This window comes from Schistocerca serialis, chromosome 1 (genome assembly GCF_023864345.2).
Source record: "Schistocerca serialis cubense isolate TAMUIC-IGC-003099 chromosome 1, iqSchSeri2.2, whole genome shotgun sequence".
Lineage (NCBI taxonomy): Eukaryota > Metazoa > Arthropoda > Insecta > Orthoptera > Acrididae > Schistocerca > Schistocerca serialis.
In genome coordinates, this window is record NC_064638.1 from 1,203,627,224 (window position 1) to 1,203,647,940 (window position 20,717).

The following is a 20,717-nucleotide window of genomic DNA, read 5'->3' on the forward strand; positions in this document are numbered from 1 at the left end:
AACGGCCTTGATACGCCTGGGCATTGAGTCAAACAGAGCTTGCCCATGCAGCTTCAACACGATACCACAGTTCATCAAAAGTAGTGACTGTCGTATTGGGACGAGCCAGTTGCTCCGCCATTACTGACCAGACATTTTCGATTGGTGAGAGATCTGGAGAATGCGCTGGCCTGGGCAGCAGTCGAACATTTTCTGTATACAGAAAGGCCCGTACAGGAACTGCAACATGCGGTCGTGCATTATCCTCCTGAAATGCAGGGTTTCGCAGGGATCGAATGAAGGGTAGAGCCACGGGTCGTACCACATCTGAAATGTAACGTCCACTGTTCAAACTGCCGTCAATGCGAACAAGAGGTGACCGAGACGTGTAACCAATGGCACCCCATACCATCACGCCAGGTGATACGCCAGTATGGCGATGACGAATACACGCTTCCAATGTGCGTTCACCGCGTGGTCGCCAAACATGCATGCGACCATCATGATGCTGGAAACAGAACCTGGATTCAACCGAAAAAATGACGTTTTGCCATTCCTGCACCCAGGTTCGTCGTTGAGTACACCATCGCAGGCGCATCTGTCTGTGATTTAGCGTCAAGGGTAACTGCAGCCATGGTCTCCGAGCTGATAGTCCACGCTGCTGCAAACGTCGCCGAACTGTTCGTGCAGATGGTTATTGTCTTTCAAACGTCCCCATATGTTGACTCAGGGATCGAGACGTGGCTGCACAATACGTTAAAGCCATGAGGATAAGATGCATGTCATCTCGACTGCTAGTGATACGAGGCCGTTGGGATCCAGCACGGCGTTCCGTATTACCCTCCTGAACCCACCGATTCCATATTCTGCTAACAGCCATTGGATCTCGACCAACGCGAGCAGAAATGACGCGATACGGTAAACCGCAATCGCGATAGGCTACAATCCGACCTTTATCAAAGTCGGAAACGTGATGGTACGCATTTCTCCTCCTTACACGAGGCATCACAAGAACGTTTCACGAAGCAACGCCGGTCAACTGCTGTTTGTGTATGAGAAATCGGTTGGAATCTTTCCTCATGTCAGCACGTTGTAGGTGACGTAACCGGCGCCAACCTTGTGTGAATGCTCTGAAAAGCTAATCATTTGCATATCACAGCATCTTCTTCCTGTCGGTTAAATTTCGCGTCTGTAGCACGTCATCTTCGTGGTGTTGCAATTAATATGGCCAGTAGTGTAGCTTAACTCACTTAATAAAGGCAAGTCTTCCGGTCCTGTTAGTATACCAGTTAGGTTTCTTTCAGCGTATGCAGATACAATAGCCTTGTACTTAGATATTATGTGCAACAGCTCGCTCGACGAAATATCCGTCCCAAACGACTGGAAAGTTGCACGGATCACATCAAAACGCAAGAAAGAAACCAGGAGTAATTCGAAGAATTACATATACGTATCACTGATGTCGATGTGCAGGGGAATTTTAGGACATATACACTACTGGCCATTAAAATTGCTACACCAAGAGGAAATGCAGATGACAAACGCTTATTCGTAGGACAAATATATTATACTAGAACTGACATGTGATTACATTTTCACACAGTTTGGGTGCATAGATCCTGCGAAATCAGTACCCAGAACAACCTCTTCTCGCCGTAATAACGGTCTTCATACGCCTGGACATTGAGTCAAACAGAGCTTGGATGGCGTGTACAGGTACAGCTGCCCACGCAGCTTCAACACGATACCACAGTTCATCAAAAGTAGTAACTGGCGTATTGTCACGAGCCAGTTGCTCGGCCATCATTGACCAGACGTTTTCAGTTGGTGAGAGATCTGGAGAATGTGCTGACCAGGGCAACAGTCGAACATTTTCTGTATCCAGAAAGGTCCGTACAGGACCTGCAACATGCGGTCGTGCATTATACTGCTGAAATGAAGGGTTTCGCAGGGATCGAATGAAGGGTAGATCCACGGATCGTAACACATCTGAAATGTAACGTCCACTGTTCAAACTGCCGTCAATGCGAACCAGAGGTGACCGAGACGTGTAACCCATGGCACCCCATACCATCACGCCGGGTGATACGCCAGTATGGCGATGACGAATACACGCTTCCAATGTGCGTTCACCGCGATGTCGCCAAACACGGATGCGACCATCATGATGCTGTAAACAGCACCTGAATTCATCCAAAGAAATTACGTTTTGCCATTCGTGCACCCAGGTTCGTCGTTGAGTACACCATCGCAGGCGCTCCTGTCTGTGATGCAGCGTCAAGGGTAACCGCAGCCACGGTCTCCGAGCTGAGAGTCCATGCTGCTGCAAACGTCGTCGAACTGTTCGTGCAGATGGTTGTTGTCTTGCAAACGTCCCTATCTGCTGACTCAGCGATCGAGACGTGGCTGCACGATCCGTTACAGCCATGCGGATAAGATGCTTGTCATTTCGACTGCTAGTGATACGAGGCCGTTGGGATCAAGCACGGTGTTCCGTATTACCCTCCTGAACCCACCGATTCCATATTCATCTTACAGTCATTGGATCTCGACCAACGCGAGCAGCAATGCCGCGATACGATAAACCGCAGTCGCGGTATACTACAATCCGACCTTTATCAAAGTCGGAAACGTGATGGTACGCATTTTTCCTCCTTACATGAGGCATGACAGCAACGTTTCACCAGGCAACGCCGATCAACTGCTGTTTGTGTATGAGAAATCGGTTGGAAACTTTCCTCTTGTCAGCACGTTGTAGGTGTCTCCACCGGCGCCAACCTTTGGTGAATGCCCTGAAAAGCTAATCATTTGCATATCACAGCATCTTCTTCCTGTCGGTTAAATTTCGCGTCTGTAGCACGTCATCTTCGTGGTGTAGCAATTTTAATGGCCTGTAGTGTATTTTGTTAGAACTTCGAAGTTAGTGGTCTATTAACACACAGTTAGCGCGGATTCAGGAAGAATCGTTCTTGTGAAACACAACTAGCTCTCTATTCTCACGAAGTAATTAGTACTATTGACAGGGGGTCTCAAATTTATTCCATATTTCTAGATTTCCAGAGGGCTTTTGACATCGTTCCTCAGTAGAGACTCTAATCAAACTTCGTGCCCATGCAGCATCACCTCTCTTGTCCGATTGGATTCATGATTTCCTGTCCAAAAAGTCACATTACGTAATAATCGCCGGAAAAGTAGAAGTCAATGAACAGACGTGATAAGTGGCGTTCCTCAAGGAAAAACGATTTGGGAGCAGCCCTCTCAGATTTTTGCAGATGACGCTGTCATTTACCGTCTAATAAAGTCACCAAAAGATTAAAAACCAATTGCAAAATGACTTAGACATGATTTCTGTCTGATGCGAGAAGTGGCATTTGTCACTGAATAAGGAAAGGCGTTGATTATCCATATGGGTATGAAAAGAAATCTGCCGTTAAATTTCGTTTACACGATAAATAACGCAATTTTAAAGGCTGTTAATTCAACTAAGTAGCCGGCCGTTGTGGCCGAGCGGCTCTAGGCGCTTCAGTCTGGAACCGCGCGACCGCTACGGTCGCAGGTTCGAACCTTGCCTCGGGCATGGATGTGTGTGATGTCCTTAGGTTAGTTCGGTTTAAGTAGTTCTAAGTTCTATGGGACTGATGACCTCAGATGTTAAGTCCCATAGTGCTCAGAGCCATTTGAAATTAATTCAACTAAGTATCTAGGAATTACAATTACGAATAACTATAATTGGAACGATCACGTAGCTAATGTTGTGGGGAAAGCAAACGAAAGACTGCGTTTTGTTGGCAGAACACTTAGAAGATTCAACAGGTCTACTAAAGAGATTGCCTACACTAGTCTGTCGTCTATTAGAGTACTGCTGTGTGATGTGGGATACTTACCAGACAGCATTGACGGAAGACATCGAAAAAGTCCAAGGGAAGGCCAGCTTGCGAAATGTGGCAGAGTGTGTCACGGATGTGATAAGTGGGTAAGGTTGGCAGTCATGAAAACAAAGGTGCTTTTCATTGCGGCGAGATCCTTCTACGAAATTTCGGGCACCACTTTCTCCTCTAAATGTAAAAATGTTTTATTGTCAGCAGTATACATAGGCAGAAATTATCATCGTAGTAAAATAACAGAAATCAGAGCTCATATGGAAAGATTTCAGTGTACATTTTTCCCCACTTGCTATTGGAGAGTGGAACGGTATCGAAATAGGTTTCAGGAATTACTGCAACCAATCGCCGTTTTTTCTTCTATTTTTATTTATTCATGATCGTTTTTATTCTTGTGGCAGGCACTGCACGACCCCCACAATACTCCAAACTAAATTGTATCATCGATGATAAATCACTAGGTGATTCGAAACCGGCCATGAATAAATAACAATTGAAGAAAAAACGGCGATTGGTTACAGTAATTCCTGAAACCTTTAACAAGACAATAGCAGTGTTTCAAATCCAGAATGGATAAAAGTTTAATTTGGTATCGAAATAGTCTGAAGGGGTTTCGAAGAACGCTCTGACAGGCACTTAAGTGTGGATTGTAGAGCAGCCATGTAGTCGTAGATGTAAGATATCAAACAAAATGCAAGCTGCCCGTAACAAGCCATCTGGGACCGCGGGTCCCAGTGTACCAGAATACTCAGTAATATCCCGGAACAACCTCCGACAAGCAGTCGGTAGAGCTTGGGTTTTGCCTGTTTAAAAAGTGCTATAAGGAAAGCGTGTCTTGAAAGGAGGGTATAAGATGAACATCAACAAAAGTAAAACGAGGGTGATGGAATGTAGTCACATTAAATCGGGTGATGCTGAGGGAGTTAGATAAGGAAATGAGACACTTAAAGTAGTAAAGGAGTTTTGCTATTTGGGGACCAAAATAACTGATGAGCAATGGCAAGGAAAGCGTTTCTGAAGAAGAGAAATTTGTTAACATCGAGTATAGATTTAAGTGTCAGGAAATCGTTTCTGAAAATATTTGTGTGGAGTGTAGCCATGTATGGAAGTGAAACATGGACGATTAATAGTTTGGACAAGAAGTGAATAGAAGCTTTCGAAATGTGGTGCTACAGAAGAATTCTGAAGATTAGATGGGTAGGTCACATAACTAATGAGGAGGTATTGAATAGAGTTGGGGAGAAGAGAAATATGCGGCACAACTTGACTAGAAGAAGGGATCGGTCGGTAGGACATGTTCTGAGGCATCAAGGGATCACCAATTTAGTATTGGAGGGCAGCGTGTAGGGTAACAATCGTAGAGGGGGGCCTAGAGATGAATACACTAAGCAGATTCAGAAGGATGTAGGCTGCAGTACGTACTGGGAAATGAAGCAGCTTGCACAGGATAGATTAGCATGGTGAGCTGCATCAAACCAGTCTCAGGACTGAAGACCACAACAACAACAACATAAGGAAAGCAAAGAAAAAAGAACGTGACGTGGGTTATAGCATCTGTTCTTTTCAGTTTTCTGACCGATCAGTGGTTATCATCGAAATCCGTAGTGGAGCCATATGCCACAGCCCCTAATCACCGTACTGCGTACCGATGACCTAAGACCTCTGCAGAGCCAGACGTACATAATCTTTAGAGTTCGGGTTCAACCTGTATCTCTTATATACTGCACCCAAGAGATACATATACAAATGTGATAAGAACAATGCTTGAGAGTTTATAGGGTGTTTCAAAAATACTTTTGCAAATTTTGCAGACAGTTTCCTTACATTAAAACAAGAAAAAACACATAAACATATGTCTGAAAATGCTCCATTTTTGAGGACGTAGGTGCCTTGTACTCAGCAACACACAAACTCATAATAAATGCTCGAAATGCCCTCCCCTTTCTTCTGAACACCTGTGCACTCGTCGAATCATGAACTTTCGCACCATTTCAAATACTCCCAGGCGGTTTCCAATAGTTTCGCAGGACTCCATGAAACGTTAATGAAGAGTTTCTGCATCCAGGTGGCCTGCCGCATCAGTCAGTTGTTAAGATCCCCCCAGAGATAATAATCAATAAGATTGAAGTCGGGGGGAAGTGCAGGCCATAGAATTGGTCTACCTATCTGTCTGTCATCCTACATAGCAGCCAGTGTATCTCGAACACTGAGACTGCAATGTGCTGTAGCTCCGTAATTCATATTTCCATGAGCACATCTCCTAGCAGGTCTTGGAGAGCGTCCTGAATAAAGGTCCTGTACGCGGCACCTGTAAAACGTGCTGGGTGAACGCATGGTCCTACCAGTCACCTACAATTCCAGCCCAAACATTAATCGTTAATTGATGCTGATGTCAAGCCTGTAGCCTCTACTGTAGCATGAGGACTGCTATCGACCCACATGTGTTGGTTGTGGAAATTGGTTTTCCGTCTCTTCCAAACGTTGTCTCGTCTGAAAATAAAACTGAAGAGACAAAGATTGGACTGACAGTCTGTTCAACAATCGATCAACCCATGGTAGCTGATCGGCAGCCGTAAAGCCTTGTACTCTTGAAGATGATACCGATACATCAGTTGCTCGTGAGATATCCTCCATGCTGAACTTGGTGATGTACGACATGTCAGGGCTACTTGTCTTGCTCTGATACGTGCCGCCGGCAGGGTGGCCGAGCGGTTCTAGGCGCTACAGTCTGGAACCGCGCGACCGCTCCGGTCGCAGGTTCGAATCCTGCCTCGGGCATGGATGTGTGAGATGTCCTTAGGTTAGTTAGGTTTAAGTGGTTCTAAGTTCTAGGGGACTGATGACCTCAGAAGTTACGTCCCATAGTGCTCAGAGCCATTTTTTGATACGTGCCTCTTCCTTGATAGGCCATAGAATGTTCTTCCTGGTCAGGTGTAGGAGCAACCGTTAGCCTTCTCGATTCATAGCCCGTGGTGCTAGGAACCCTGCGTCAGCATCACAACGATGTACAGCACCAAATGTTGGCTGATTCGGCAGTCTTTGGTCTGGAAACGCCGTCTTATACAGCCGTGAAACCTAGTGACCCCGGGGCCGTACATAAAAATGATGTCTGCTCGCTCACGAAATGAAGATCCTGCCCTGTTTGAATGAAGCACTTTCAGTTAATTCACTACCTTTAGTGAAAGTACAAAGTGGATGCTGAAGACAGAAGAATGACTTCCGGGCAACACAACACCTTCTGGTGGGATACGATAAGCCAACCGGATACATATGTAGGTAAGTGAAGGGGTGGGGTTGTACCTAGAAGGTCGCTGATCGTCAACTTTCATTAATAACTCGAAAAAGAAGGATTTTCGGACATATTTTTATGCGAACTTTTTTCTTATTTTTCAGAAGGAACCCGTCCCAAATGTTTGTGAAAGTATTTCTAAGACACCCTGTATAAACTGAAGGTGAAGTCTGCTATGTTTTTTAGGCCGTATCAGTTCCTCTTAAATTCCTTCTAGACGATCGACGCTTCGACCTCTCTGCCATTATCTTCTTCGGGATCTTCTGATGTTCAGCTAGCAGTCAACAACTGAAAATCCAGGCAGAGGCCTCGATGTATGATCGTATAGAAGAATATCCAGGGAACTGAAGATGAACTGACATGACCAAAGATCCTAGAAGATTAACATTATATTATGGCGATGGAGCAAGCACCAGTGATGTCACAGAAGGCAGTGGGGCTGTATATGGGCATGAGCTGCAACCAAAACACAGTCACCATTTGACAATGGCCGAGGGGTATTGGATGAAAGCTCGTGGATTTATACAGTTTGATATTGCTGGAAGATCGAGAGAATTTCATCAGTACTTATCGCCAAGAAAACAGGCATTCATATTTTAATCTAGTGGTTGTTGCCTTCAGTCTGAGAAATGGTGTCATGCCAATCACCAGTCTGATTTATTCTGTGAAAGGCACTTCATATATGCGTAACTACTGCGACTTCCAGTATGACTTTTGGTAGCTTGAAACTCTATCAGACACAGATTCAAAGCCAGAACCTTAGCCTTTCATGAGCAAACGCCAACCGCATGCTGTCTGGCACACTACAAATTTCATCCATTGCTACCTCCATATTGTGGTCATGCTATGGTCTCCCTTTACAGTGTATAGCCTACTAATTACCCTCCATCACCAAGCTGAGTATTCCTTGATGCCTCAAAGTCCTTCCTATCAACCCTTAGCCGATTTTAATCAAGCCAGCCAAAAGTTTCTTTTCACTCCCATTCCATTCAGTCATCCTATGTACCACTGAGGTTAAGCCTCTATTCAATCTAATTTGCCACTGACATGTACCAAGTATCCCTGCTCATGGTGCAAGTCCTCCACTGCTGTCCAGATGTACACACATCAAAACAAGTTTTGCATCACCCCAGTTCCCAGAACTCCTGGAGATAAACGTTGACTGTGGACATTATATCACAGACATAGTCCCTTTGACTGTTCAGAGGTGTCATTAAACCCGACCAAAGATGTAAACAACCATGAATGACCAGCGCCTATTAGGTCAGAGGGGGTCCGACAGCCAATCAGTTCCAGTCATTCCACCAGGAAGGAGGTACACGTCTCGTCTGTAGTTCAACCATCCCTAGATGGTCAATACCGCGGTTAGATCGCGCCCACATTGTTACTTTGTGCCAGCAGGGCTCTCAACAAGGGAAGTGTCCAGGCAATGTTGTTCAGACATGGAAGAGATACAGAGAGACAGGAACTGTAGATGACATACCTCGCTCAGGCCGCCAAATGCCTACTACTGTTGTGAGTGACCGTTACCTACGGATTATGGATCGGAGGAACCCTGACAGCAACGCCACCATTTTGAATAATGCTTCTCGTGCAGCCACAGGACGTCGTGTTAGGGCTCAAACTGTGCGCAGTAGGCTGCATGATGCGCAACTTCACTCCCGACGTCCATGGCGAGGTCCATCTTCGCAACCACGACGCCATGCAGAGCGGTACAGATGGGCACAAAAACTGGACTGATTAATATTGGCATCACGTCCTCTTCACCAATGAGTGTCGCATATGTGTTCAACGAGACAATCGTCGGAGACGTGTTTGGAGCCAACCCGGTCAGGTTGAACGCCTTAGACGCACTGTCCAGCGAGTGCAGCAAGGTGGAGGTTCCCTGCTGTTCTGGGGTGTCATTATGTGGGGCCGACGTACGCTGCTGGTAGTCATGGAAGGCGCCGTAATGGCTGTACGATATCTGAATGCCATCCTCCGACCGATAGTGCAATCATATCGCCAGCACATTGGCGAGGCATTTGTCTTCATAAACGAGAATTCGCACCCCCATCGCGCACTTCTTGTGAATGATTTCCTTCAGGATAATGACATCACTCGACTAGAGTGGACAGCATGTTGTCCAGACATCAGCCGTATCGAACATGCCTGGGACAGATTGAAAAGGGCTGTTTATGGATTACATGACCCACCAACCACTCCGATGGATCTACGCCAAATCGTCGTTGAGTAGTTGTACAATTTGGACCAACAGTGCCTTGATGGACGTGTGGATAGTATGCCACGAAGAATACAGGCATGCCCCAATGCAAGAGGATGTGTTACAGGGTATTAGACTTACCAGTGTGTACAGCAATCTGGACCACCACCTCTGAAGGTCTCGCTGTATGGTAGTACAACACCCAATGTGTGGTTTTCATGAGTGATAAACAGGTCAGAAATGATGTTTATGTTGATCTCTAATCCAGTTTTCTGTACAGGTTCCAGAACTCTCAAAACAGAAGTGATGCATAACTTTTTTTGATGTGTGTATATACGAGGGCGGTTCAGAAAGTAACCTCCGATTGGTCACAGTGCGGGTTGTGGGGGGAATAGCGACGCCATCTGTGCGTTCACGCACTCAACAGGTCAGTCGGCATCAAGCCGTGGTCGAGTGAACGTCGTACCTGCACTAGTTTAGTTTTTGTGGCAGTTTGAAATGTGTGCTGGAATAGAAAACCCCGCTAAATATGAAGTGCGTGCTGTCATAAGGTTTTTTTACAGCCAAAGGATATTCTGCAGCAGCTATTCATCGTGAGCTTTGTGCCGTGTACGGACCAAGAGTTATGAGTGAAGGAGTTGTCCATGAATGGGTACGTTTATTTAAAAGTTGACGAGAAAACGTTCATGATGAAGAGAGGAGTGGTAGACCATCATTGGTGACTGACGAACTCGTTCAGACAGTTGATGCAAAAGTTCGTGAAAATCGACGTTTCTCAATGTCGGAGTTGTCTACTGGTTTTCCACAGATTTCTAAGACTCTCTTGTACGAGATAGTGACAGCAAGATTGGGTTACCGTAAGTTCTGTGCACGATGGGTGCCCAAAATTCTTGCCGACCACCACAAAACTCAAAGAATGGCCTCTGCATTAGACTTTCTGTCACGTTATGAGGACGAAGGAGAACCATTGTTAAACAGAATCGTGACTGGTGACGAAACCTGGATTAAGTACGTGAACCCTGAGACAAAAGAACAATCAAAGATGTGGGCACATTCAAATTCGCCTACCAAACCAAGAAAAGCCTCGCAAGATTTTTCTGCCAGAAAACTGATGGCAACGGTGTTTTGGGATGCCAAAGGGGTGTTGTTGGTTGAATTCATGGAACGTGGTACGACCATTAATCAAGACGTGTACTGTGAAACAATAAAAAAGTTACGACGGGCTATACAGAACAAACGCCGTGGTATGCTGACTTCCGGTATCGTTTTTTTGCACGATAACGCCCGTCCTCACTCTGCTCGCAGAACAACGGCCCTTCTTGAGTCCTTCAAGTGGGACGTTATCAACCATCCACCTTACAGCCCAGACCTGGCGCCAAGTGATTATCACCTCTTCATGCATTTGAAGAAATGGCTCGGGTCACAGCGGTTTGATGAAGACGAAGAGCTCAAAGATGCGGTCACAGGCTGGCTCCAGGCACAAGCGGGTGATTTTTATGCAGAAGGAATTTCAAAGCTTGTGAAGAGATACGATAAGTGCCTCAATCGCTATGGAGACTATGTAGAAAAATAGTGCAAAGATGTAGTTGTAAGATGTATATATTAAAATATTTTTATTTAACTTGGTGTATTTTTTTAAATCAACCGGAGGTTACTTTCTGAACGGCCCTCGTAGATTAAGGGTGGCCAACATTTCGGCTCGCAGCCCGTTACTGAGCAATAATAGCACAGCGCTCACTCTCACTGCACATTTCCCCCACCACTACGCCAAGCTGCCTGGGTGTGAGGAAGGGAAAGAGGGGAAAACTGCGTACATGCCGCGTTTAAATGAAAGCGCATTTGCACTGCATATGACTTAGTTTTATATTTCCCATTTCTCAACAACACAGGTCCCAAACAAAAGAAAGTTTCAGTATTCTGTTTCTATTTTTGACGTGTTGGAGAAGAAATACAATTTTCATCTGTTACAAACTGTCGGCGTACAGACAAACGCAGAAAGTTTCACAGATTTCCGCACTCAAGTTGCCGCGTTATTGTGACTTATTTAGTTTCGTAATCGAAAAAGGTCTCTCACACAAAAATGTTGAGCGAAATATGAATAGCAACTTCGAAAGCGCTTCCTGGAGACTTGGAAACTCTACGAGAGGAACGCATTGTAGACGACCTGAACGGTTTCAAGTAATCGGATTTGGCATTAAAATGGGAATTACCTTGCAAGTCAATCGGTTACGTCTGTCCATGCTCAGAGGCGATCGGTATTGCACACAGCTCGAAAACAGATGTAAGATTGACAGTGTCCTCAAAACTCTTAGGAGACTACCCTCGTAATTCTTTCAAGGTGACAATGAATTCTTCAAACTTCCTGTTTTCTTTAACAGCACTGAGCTTAGGGACCGGATCGCGTTCGCAGCATGTGTGCCTTCTATAAAGCGGCTTCATTTGTAAATGTATCCCCAACACATCAGAAAGAATTTGTTTTTCATCTTTGAATGTCTTACTGTGGGTAGTGTACAATGAAGTCCACTTGGAAAGCATGGTCTGCAATCCTTTCCAGAGGTTCTAATTGTCACTCCTGCTCTTCTTTTTCTTTCGTAAATTAAAAAATGGAAGGTTTTAAATCGAAATATCGTTCCGGGGATGCCCCTTGATTTTGCAGTAATACATTAAGTCTCCACATTATTCGTTCAGATCAGTGGAGTAATGTATGTAACTTCTTAAATTTTACTATTCATACCACCAGTTTCTTCATTTGCTCCATATTTGCAAATTTAGCACAAAGTGCTTCTTGATGTACTGAACAATGAATCTCGTCTGTCGAACGTTCTAATTTCTTGCTCTATCGTTGTCAACTAAATCTTTAAATTCTTCCTGCACGGTATTGTAAGACCGTTTCAAAGCAAATTTGCCGTACGCGTCCCTTATGCGACTGCATAACAAGTATTGACAGTTCCCATCCCAATCTTCTGTCATACCCAATTATTTTTAAAAGCCTTTGGCAATAGATCGGTAGACTATCTCTTTTTGTGCAAACATGCACTGAAGGTGTGAACGTCCTTCATACCACGAAAAATGTCGAATGCGCAACAGCGGTGGTCATCGGGATTCATTCCGAAGTGGGACTCATCACTGAAGACGATTCTGCTCCAGTCAATGAGATTCCAGGCCGGAGACGTGTCTGGAGACGCCTGGGACTGCTGTGGGGTAACAAAATGACTGTCGCCCGCTATATGGCCCAGCAGCCAGGAGCGGTGGTCTGAGATGGCTTTTCTTCTCAAAGCAGGACACCTTTGGTTATCATCTGCGGTGCCCGTACAGTTTCTCGTATTGAGGTACGTCGACGGTATTTCACGTACCGTTTTGTTGCCCTTCATAACAAGTCATCATGGGTTTTCATTTCAGCAAGATAACGCCCGACCGCACATGGTGACAGTTATACCGCTTTTCTTCGTGCTTGCCAAACCCTATCTTGGCCAGGAAAGTCACCGGATCTCTCCCCGGTTGAGAATGTTTAGAGCATTATGGCCAGCTCGGGATTTTGAAGATCTAACGAGCCAAATGGACAGAATTTGGCAAGATATCCCTCAGGAGGACAGCCACAACGGCCAATCGGGAACCAATGTGATACTGACTTGCTCAGTTTGTGAAGCTCGTTCTCTTGAATAAATCATCCAATTTTTTTGTAAAAATCATTTGTTTATCTGTTCATGTACATCACATATACCAACCTCCGTGCCATTCAGATGTCTTCGTGGTGCGTCCTTTTTTGAATGTGTTAAAGCCACCATCACACCGTCAATAGTTACGTCAGGGATATTCATCTGACAAGGCGATTTCAAGATACGAAAGTGTCTGAGGACGATTAAGCGTTTATTGCTGTTTTATTAATTACAACTGTCAAAAAAAACAATAACAAGAGAAAAAATGTGTACGTTAATGACTGAGAGCAACGGCCTTGCCGCTGTGGATACACCGGTTCCCGTGAGATCACAGAAGTTAAGCTCTGTCAGGCATGGCCGGCACTTGGATGCGTCACCACCCAGGCCGCCATGCACTGCTGCAATTTTTTGAGGTGCACTTAGCCTCATGGCGCCAATTGAGGAGCTACTCGACCGAATAGCAACGGCTCCGGTCAAAGAAAACCATCATAACGACCGAGAAAGCGGTGTGCTGGCCACACGCCCCTCCTATCTGCATCCTCAACTGAGGATGACACGGCGGTCGGATGGTCCTGATGGATCACTTGTGGGCGGAAGACGGAGTGCTTAATGACTGAGAGAAAAGTGCAACTTAGTACTTGTCAATTTGCTCGCTGTAATGATATGTCTTTTTCCCTTTTCGCTTATGAAATGTGGTGTCACCGCCAGACACCACACTTGCTAGGTGGTAGCCTTTAAATCGGCCGCGGTCCATTAGTATACGTCGGACCCGCGTGTCGCCACTCTCAGTGATTCCAGACCGAGCGCCGCCACACGGCAGGTCTAGAGAGACGTCCTAGCACTCGCCCCAGTTGTACAGCCGACGTTGCTAGGAATGGTTCACTGACAAATACGCTCTCATTTGCCGAGACGATAGTTAGCATAGCCTTCAGCTACGTCATTTGCTACGACATAGCGAGGCGCCATTACCAGTTTATATTGAGATTATAAAACATGTATAAACAAGAGCGATGTACACCAATTATGGATTAAAGTTAAGTATTACATCAACTACGTACTTTATTTGCTACTATTAATTCCCTTAACTGTTCCAGACTTCACGCCAGTTGCGTGAGCTTAACGCGTGCCTTTCGGCATCCTCGCATAGTGACTTGGCTGTCTTGCCAAGTCACAACATGAAAAATTATTAATATTATCATGGGGTAGAATAAAGAAGGAAAATATTGTTACCAGAGAGTAAATTTCGGCTGAAAAGAGAATAGAAGTAACTGAAATTTCTTGTGATAGGAGGATCATTTGAGCTATGTTTAGTTGTGTAATATCAGCAAACTCTCGCAATAAAACTATCATGAAACACTGCAAAGCAATTATATCTATGGTACAATAATGGTTTCAGTTAATTCTTTAGTTATTTATTTATTTAACCTGATATGATTAGGGCTATAGTGTCCTCTGTTACATCGGACCAGTGTTTCTACATACAGTACTCTTCTTTACACAAAGGACACTACTTCGGATTCGATCTACCACTGTAAGTTTCTCGGGCTTCGCACGCAACGTAGCGATAGCGACCTGAAGTACTCTGATGGTTCTAAGAGCGACCGTGGTGTCGGGTATGCCTTCGTCATTGGCAATGACCACTTTCTGTACCGGGTTCCAGAACAGTGCTCGATGTTCACAGCAGAGCTTTTCGCTTTCTGTTAATCACCCAGTATAGTACACCCGGCAACACACACCTATGTAATATGTTCTGATTCTTTCAGTGCCCTTTAGAGCGTCAGTGTGCCGCACACAGTTCATCCCTTAGTACAACGGGTCCAAGAATGCTTTCACTTGCTCGCTATTGAGGGGACACCGTGATGATCATACGGGCTCCTGGTCACGTAGGTCTGGCGGGAAATGAGGCTGCTGATGCTGCTGCTGCCAAGGCTGCAGTCCTCCTACCTCAGCCTGGTAGCTCTTCCATTACTTTGGATGATTCTTTGTTGCCGTCTGCTGGCACATGATGTCGCTTTGGCATCACCACCGGTCTTCCTCCTCACGGGAACAAGCTCCGGGGAATTAAACTTGTCGCAAGATCGTTTCAGCTAGGTCATTATTGGGCATTGTCTTTTTAGCCAGCGTCATTTGTTAAGAGATAATCCCTAACCACTTTGTGCTCATCATCACCAAACTTTAACGGTTCGCCATTTCCTGACCGAATGACCTTTTTTTAACTGCTTACCTTCCAGAGTATGTTTGTTGTCTCAGTTATGGGTCATTTTGGCAGACAACGCGTGGGCTGACGTTCGCCTTTTACGCCTACACCTACATCTACATTTACATCTACATGGACACTCTGCAAATCACATTTAAGTGCCTGGCAGAGGGTTCATCAAACCACCTTCACAATTCTCTATTATTCCAATCTCGTATGGCGCCCGGAAAGAATAAACACCTATATCTTTCCGTATGAGCTGCGATTTCCCTTATTTTATCGTGGTGATCGTTCCTCCCTATGTAGGTCGGTGTCAACATAATATTTTCGCATATGGAGGAGAAAGTTGATGATTGGAATTTCGTGAAAAAACGCCTTTCTTTTAATGATTTCCAGCCCAAATTCTGTATCATTTCTGTGGCACTCTCTCCCATATTTCGCGATAGTACAAAACGTGCTGCCTTTCTTTGAACTTTTTCGATGTACTCCGTCAGTCCTATCTGGTAAGGATCCCACACCGCGCAGCAGTATTCCAAAAGAGGACGGACAAGCGTAATGTAGGCAGTCTCCTTAGTATTTCTGTTTCATTTTCTAAGTGTTCTGCCAATAAAACGCAGTCTTTGGTCATCCTTCCCCACAACATTTTCTGTATCTCCTTCCAATTTATGTTGTTCGTAATTGTAATACCTAGGTATTTAGGCGAATTTACGGCTTTTACATTAGACTGATTTATCGTGTAACCGAAGTTTAACGAGTGCCTTTTAGCACTCATGTGGATGACCTCACTGTTTTCGTTATTTAGGGTCAACTGCTACTTTTCGCACCATTCAGATATCTTTTCCAAATCTTTTTGCAGTTTGTTTTGATCTTCTGATGACTTTATTAGTCAATAAACGACAGCGTCATCTGCAAACAACCGAAGACGGATGCTCAGATTGTCTCCAAAATCGTTTATATAGATAAGGAACAGCAAAGGGCCTATAACACTACCTTGGGGAACGCCAGAAATCACTTCTGTTTTACTCGATGACTTTCCGTCAATTACTACGAACTGTGACCTCTCTGACAGGAAATCACAAATCCAGTCACATAACTGAGACGATGTTCCGTAAGCACGCAGTTTCACTACGAGCCGCTTGTGTGGTATAGTCTCAAAAGTGTTTTACTTTTTATCCGTCGTAGCAATACGGCGAAGGACATTTAATCTTTGGTCAGCGACCTCCACTATCTCGATGGAGCATTTTAAAAACCTTTCACCAAGAGGAAGTCTTTGTTTTTAGTTCTTTCCTTGCGTATAGACGCTTTTAAATTCTTTTACTTGTTGGTGCTCTAAGGTTGTGACAGGGTCGCTTGTGACCTAAGTTGTTTTTGCACCCTAACGCAAAATAAAAGAAAAAATTAAATACGTAAAAAATAAAAATATTATAAAATAGAAAGTACGGCACGAAGATGAGTGCTACTGTAGATTAATACGTAAATATAAACAAGTAGGTATAAAAGTCTTAAATATATACAGATTTAGAATTTGATCAGGATGTAACTACGTACTGCCACAGTTGTATAGTCGGGATTCCCTAATCATTTGTGATGATTTCGAAAGACTGGCGTCATTTTACACAGTACCAGTGGCGAACTGTTGTCGTCCAGTGGCCGAAAGAGGTGACAGTGTTAGTACCCGCCCCTACAGATCTGGTGAATCCTTCCGGGACACGGTTGTGTTCGCAAATCTCCCAATCGACATATCTCGGGACACCATTCTCTTCTTGACGAAACTGCTTATAGTCCGCGTTTCACTTACGCCAGAATCTTTACTCCACGTAAATACGTTCAGGAAAGACTTCCTAACAATGAAATTTATATTAGATTTTGGCCCTACTATTTATCTTAGAAGACAGGTTACGGAAAGGCAAACCTACATTTATAGTATCTGTAGACTTAGAGAAAGCTTTTGACAATGTTGACTGGAGTATTCTGTCTGAAATTATGAAGTTGGCTTTAGTTTAGTTTAGTCATGTAATATTATGTAAGATAATTTTTACGAATATTTTATCGATATGATGTGGAACAAGTAAGATTACAAGATATACTGTATATACACACATGAATAGTGCTAATATTAATATTACTGAAATTTTTAGTTCTACACATGCAACTACATTTAGAGGTACTTTTTTTACCAGTTCTAAAACAGAGACTCGTCCTTGGAATAGAAGGAGTTGCCCAAAAAAAATGATTTTAAGCTAGATTTAAAACTTGCTCTGCTACCTGCCAGACGCTTTATGTTGTTGGGCAAATGATCAAAGATTTTTGTTGCTGAATAATGTACTCCTTTTTGAGCAACTGACAGCTTCAATAACGGACAGGAAAGCTCATTTTTCCCTCTAGTGTTGTACGTATGAACATCACTGTTCTTCGTGAATTGAGAGGGATTATTTATAACGAGTTTCATTAGCACTGGTGAAGTTAAAATACTTAATTCCTTGAATAGGTGCCTACATGACGTCCTTGGGTGAACACCACTGATTATTCTCACTGCTCTCTTTTGTGCTATGTCTAAGTGGTGAGTTACCCAAGAAAACTATTCCATAAGACATTATTGAGTGGAAATATGCAAAGTACGTTAGGAAGCTGATCTGTTTATTACCGAGACTAGCGATTATACGAAGATAGAAAGAAGCTGAACTTAAGTGTTTGAGAAGCTCAGTAATATGCTTCTTCCAGTTCAGGTTGTCATCAATGTGAAGACCCAAAAATTTGGAGAAATCTACCCTCTTAACTGAGCCCTGTTCATATGATACATCAATTGACGGTATGACTCTATTCGGTGTACAGAACTGCGTATAGTGAGTTCCTTCAAAATTAAGGGAGAGTCCATTTTCTGAGAACCACTTAATAATTCTTTGAAAGATGTCCTTAACAATATCTTCACCTGCTTTTTCTGGAATTAGATGATTTATAACACTCGTGGCATCTGCAAAAAATACTAACTCTGCTTGCTGAAGATTAAGCGAGATGTCATTGACATGAATAAGAAATAGCAGAGGACCCAAAATTGAACCGTGTGGGTCTCCCTTTGTGATAACTCCCCATTCATTAGAATTCACCACCAACATTATTTGTGTTATTCAGCACAACTTTTTGCTTTCTGTTCGTTAAGTCTGATTCAAACCAGCTGTGTGTATAGCCTTCAATTCCATAAAATCTTAGTTTTTCTAAGAGTGTAACATGATCCACACAGTCAAATGCCTTGGCAAGATCACAAAAAATACCAACAGGCGATAATTTGATATTTAGGGCTTGTACTATTTGGTGGGTAAATATGTAGATGGCATTCATAGTAGGGGCGAAAGGCTATTTACAACTTGTACAGAAACCAGGCGGCAGTTGTAAGAGTCGAGGGACATGAAAGAGAGGCAGTGGTTGAGAGGGGAGTGAGACAGGGTTGTAGCCTATCGCCGAAGCTATGCATTCTGTACACAGAGCAAGCAATAAAGGAAACCAAAGAAAAATTTGGAATAGAATTAAAGTTCAAGGAGAAGAAACAAAAACTTCAACGTTTGCCAATAACATGATAGTTCTGCGAGAGACAGAAAAGGACTTGGAAGAGCTCAGTGGACAGTCTGTTGAAAGGAGGATGCAAGATGATCAACAAGGAAACTGAAACTGAAACTGGAAATTGGAGTGTAGTCGAATGAAACTAGGTGTTGAAGGAATTAGATTAGGTACATAGTAGTAGATGAGTTTTGTCATTTCTGCAGCGAAGTAACTGATGATGGAGGAAGTGGAGAGGATATAAATGTAAACTGAAAATGGCAAGAAAAGTGTTTCTCAAGTAGAGAAATTTAATAGCAACTAATATAAGTTTAAGTGTTAGGAAGTCTTCCCTGAAAGCATCTGTGTAGCGTGTAGGCACCTATGGAAGTAAAATATGAACAGACTAGAAGAAAGTGCTACAGAAGAATGCTGAAGATTAGATGGGAAAGTTTAACTAACGAGGAGGTACTGAACAGAACTGGGGAGAAAAGAAATTCGTGGTGCAACCTACCTAAAAGAAGGGATCAGTTGGTGGGACATTGACTGGGGCATCAAGGGAACATCAAATTAGTGCTGGAGAAGTAAATATCGTTGAGAGAGATCAAGCGATGTATATAGTGAGCAGATTCATAAGGATGCAGGTAGCACAGTAGTTATTCGGGGATGAAGAGGCTCGCACGGGATAAAGTACCATGGAGAGCTGCATGAAACAAGTCTTCGGACTGAAGACCACAACAACAGCTGTCAATAAATGCCTCTTCGTTCAGAAATGCCCTTAGAGCTATCGTAACACTTCTAATCACCGATGTGCCATTTTCCGTTTATTGTATCCTGACAAGTATGAAGAGTCTTTAATAGATCTTCATTGCTGCGGTCCTGAAAGTATCATATCGGGGGGAGGGGGGGGGGGGGGGGGGGAATGAGTATTTTAACACAAAACCAAAAAATACGGCATTTTTGAAACGTGTTCCAGTATGGCGTCTGCTCGATTCGACTTGTGACGTAGAACGCGATTTCTCTGCACATTGGTTCACGGCCCGTGGATGATGAGAAAATTCGACGATATATTTTCTTTCCTTCGGGCCTGTACATGCTCCGCAACGTGAACGCATTGTAACTTCACAAAACACATCACACTTCACATCCACGCTGACACTGTGAGCACGGCTTCAGCGTAAAGCTATTTTCGATCGCGGGGAGTGTCGAGTGCTGACACACCGCTTCCGCTGCCTTGGGTTGCTTCCAGTTCTGCCCCACACCGTCTCTATGTTGTTAGCTGTCATTAGACGGCTCTGAAATATGAAGCTATTATCGCGGTATGGGCGTCGTTTATTCAGTCCCTCTCATCGCCGTCCATTGCTTTCTTTCTATAATTCATATTTGAGACGACAGCTTCAGTATTATTCCTACCCTTGCAGGTGCGTTCTCTCACAACACAGACAACCCGCTCCCCATGACTCATCTGATATGATGACGCCAGACCCTTGGTTCAACCGATTTCGACGAGCTCCGGCATATAAGCCGGGGGAGTGCACACGTATATTTCAGAGCTTGTATCGGATGCTACAACACTGAATTATGTCGTGCAGCGGATACTGCAATACTGTTATCTTGTATCGGGTATTACAATAGGAGTTCGCACGCTCAGATATCGGCAAAAATACGTGTAGACAGAGAAACATACATGAGAATACTATCTTTGATATTTATGCTTACATAATTCCATTATGTCCAATGTCCGCCCCGATAGCTGAATGGTCAGCGTGACAGACTGCCTTCCTAAGGGGCCCGGGTTCGATTCCCTGGGGGGTCGGGCATTTTTCTCCTCTTAGGGTGTTGTGTTGTCTTCATCATCAATTCATCCCCCTGCGGCGCGCAGGTCGCCCAATGCGGCGTCGGATCTAAAAATACCTGCACCATGGCGGCCGGACCTACCCCGTAAGGGGCCTCCCGGCCAATGACGCCAAACGCTCGTTTC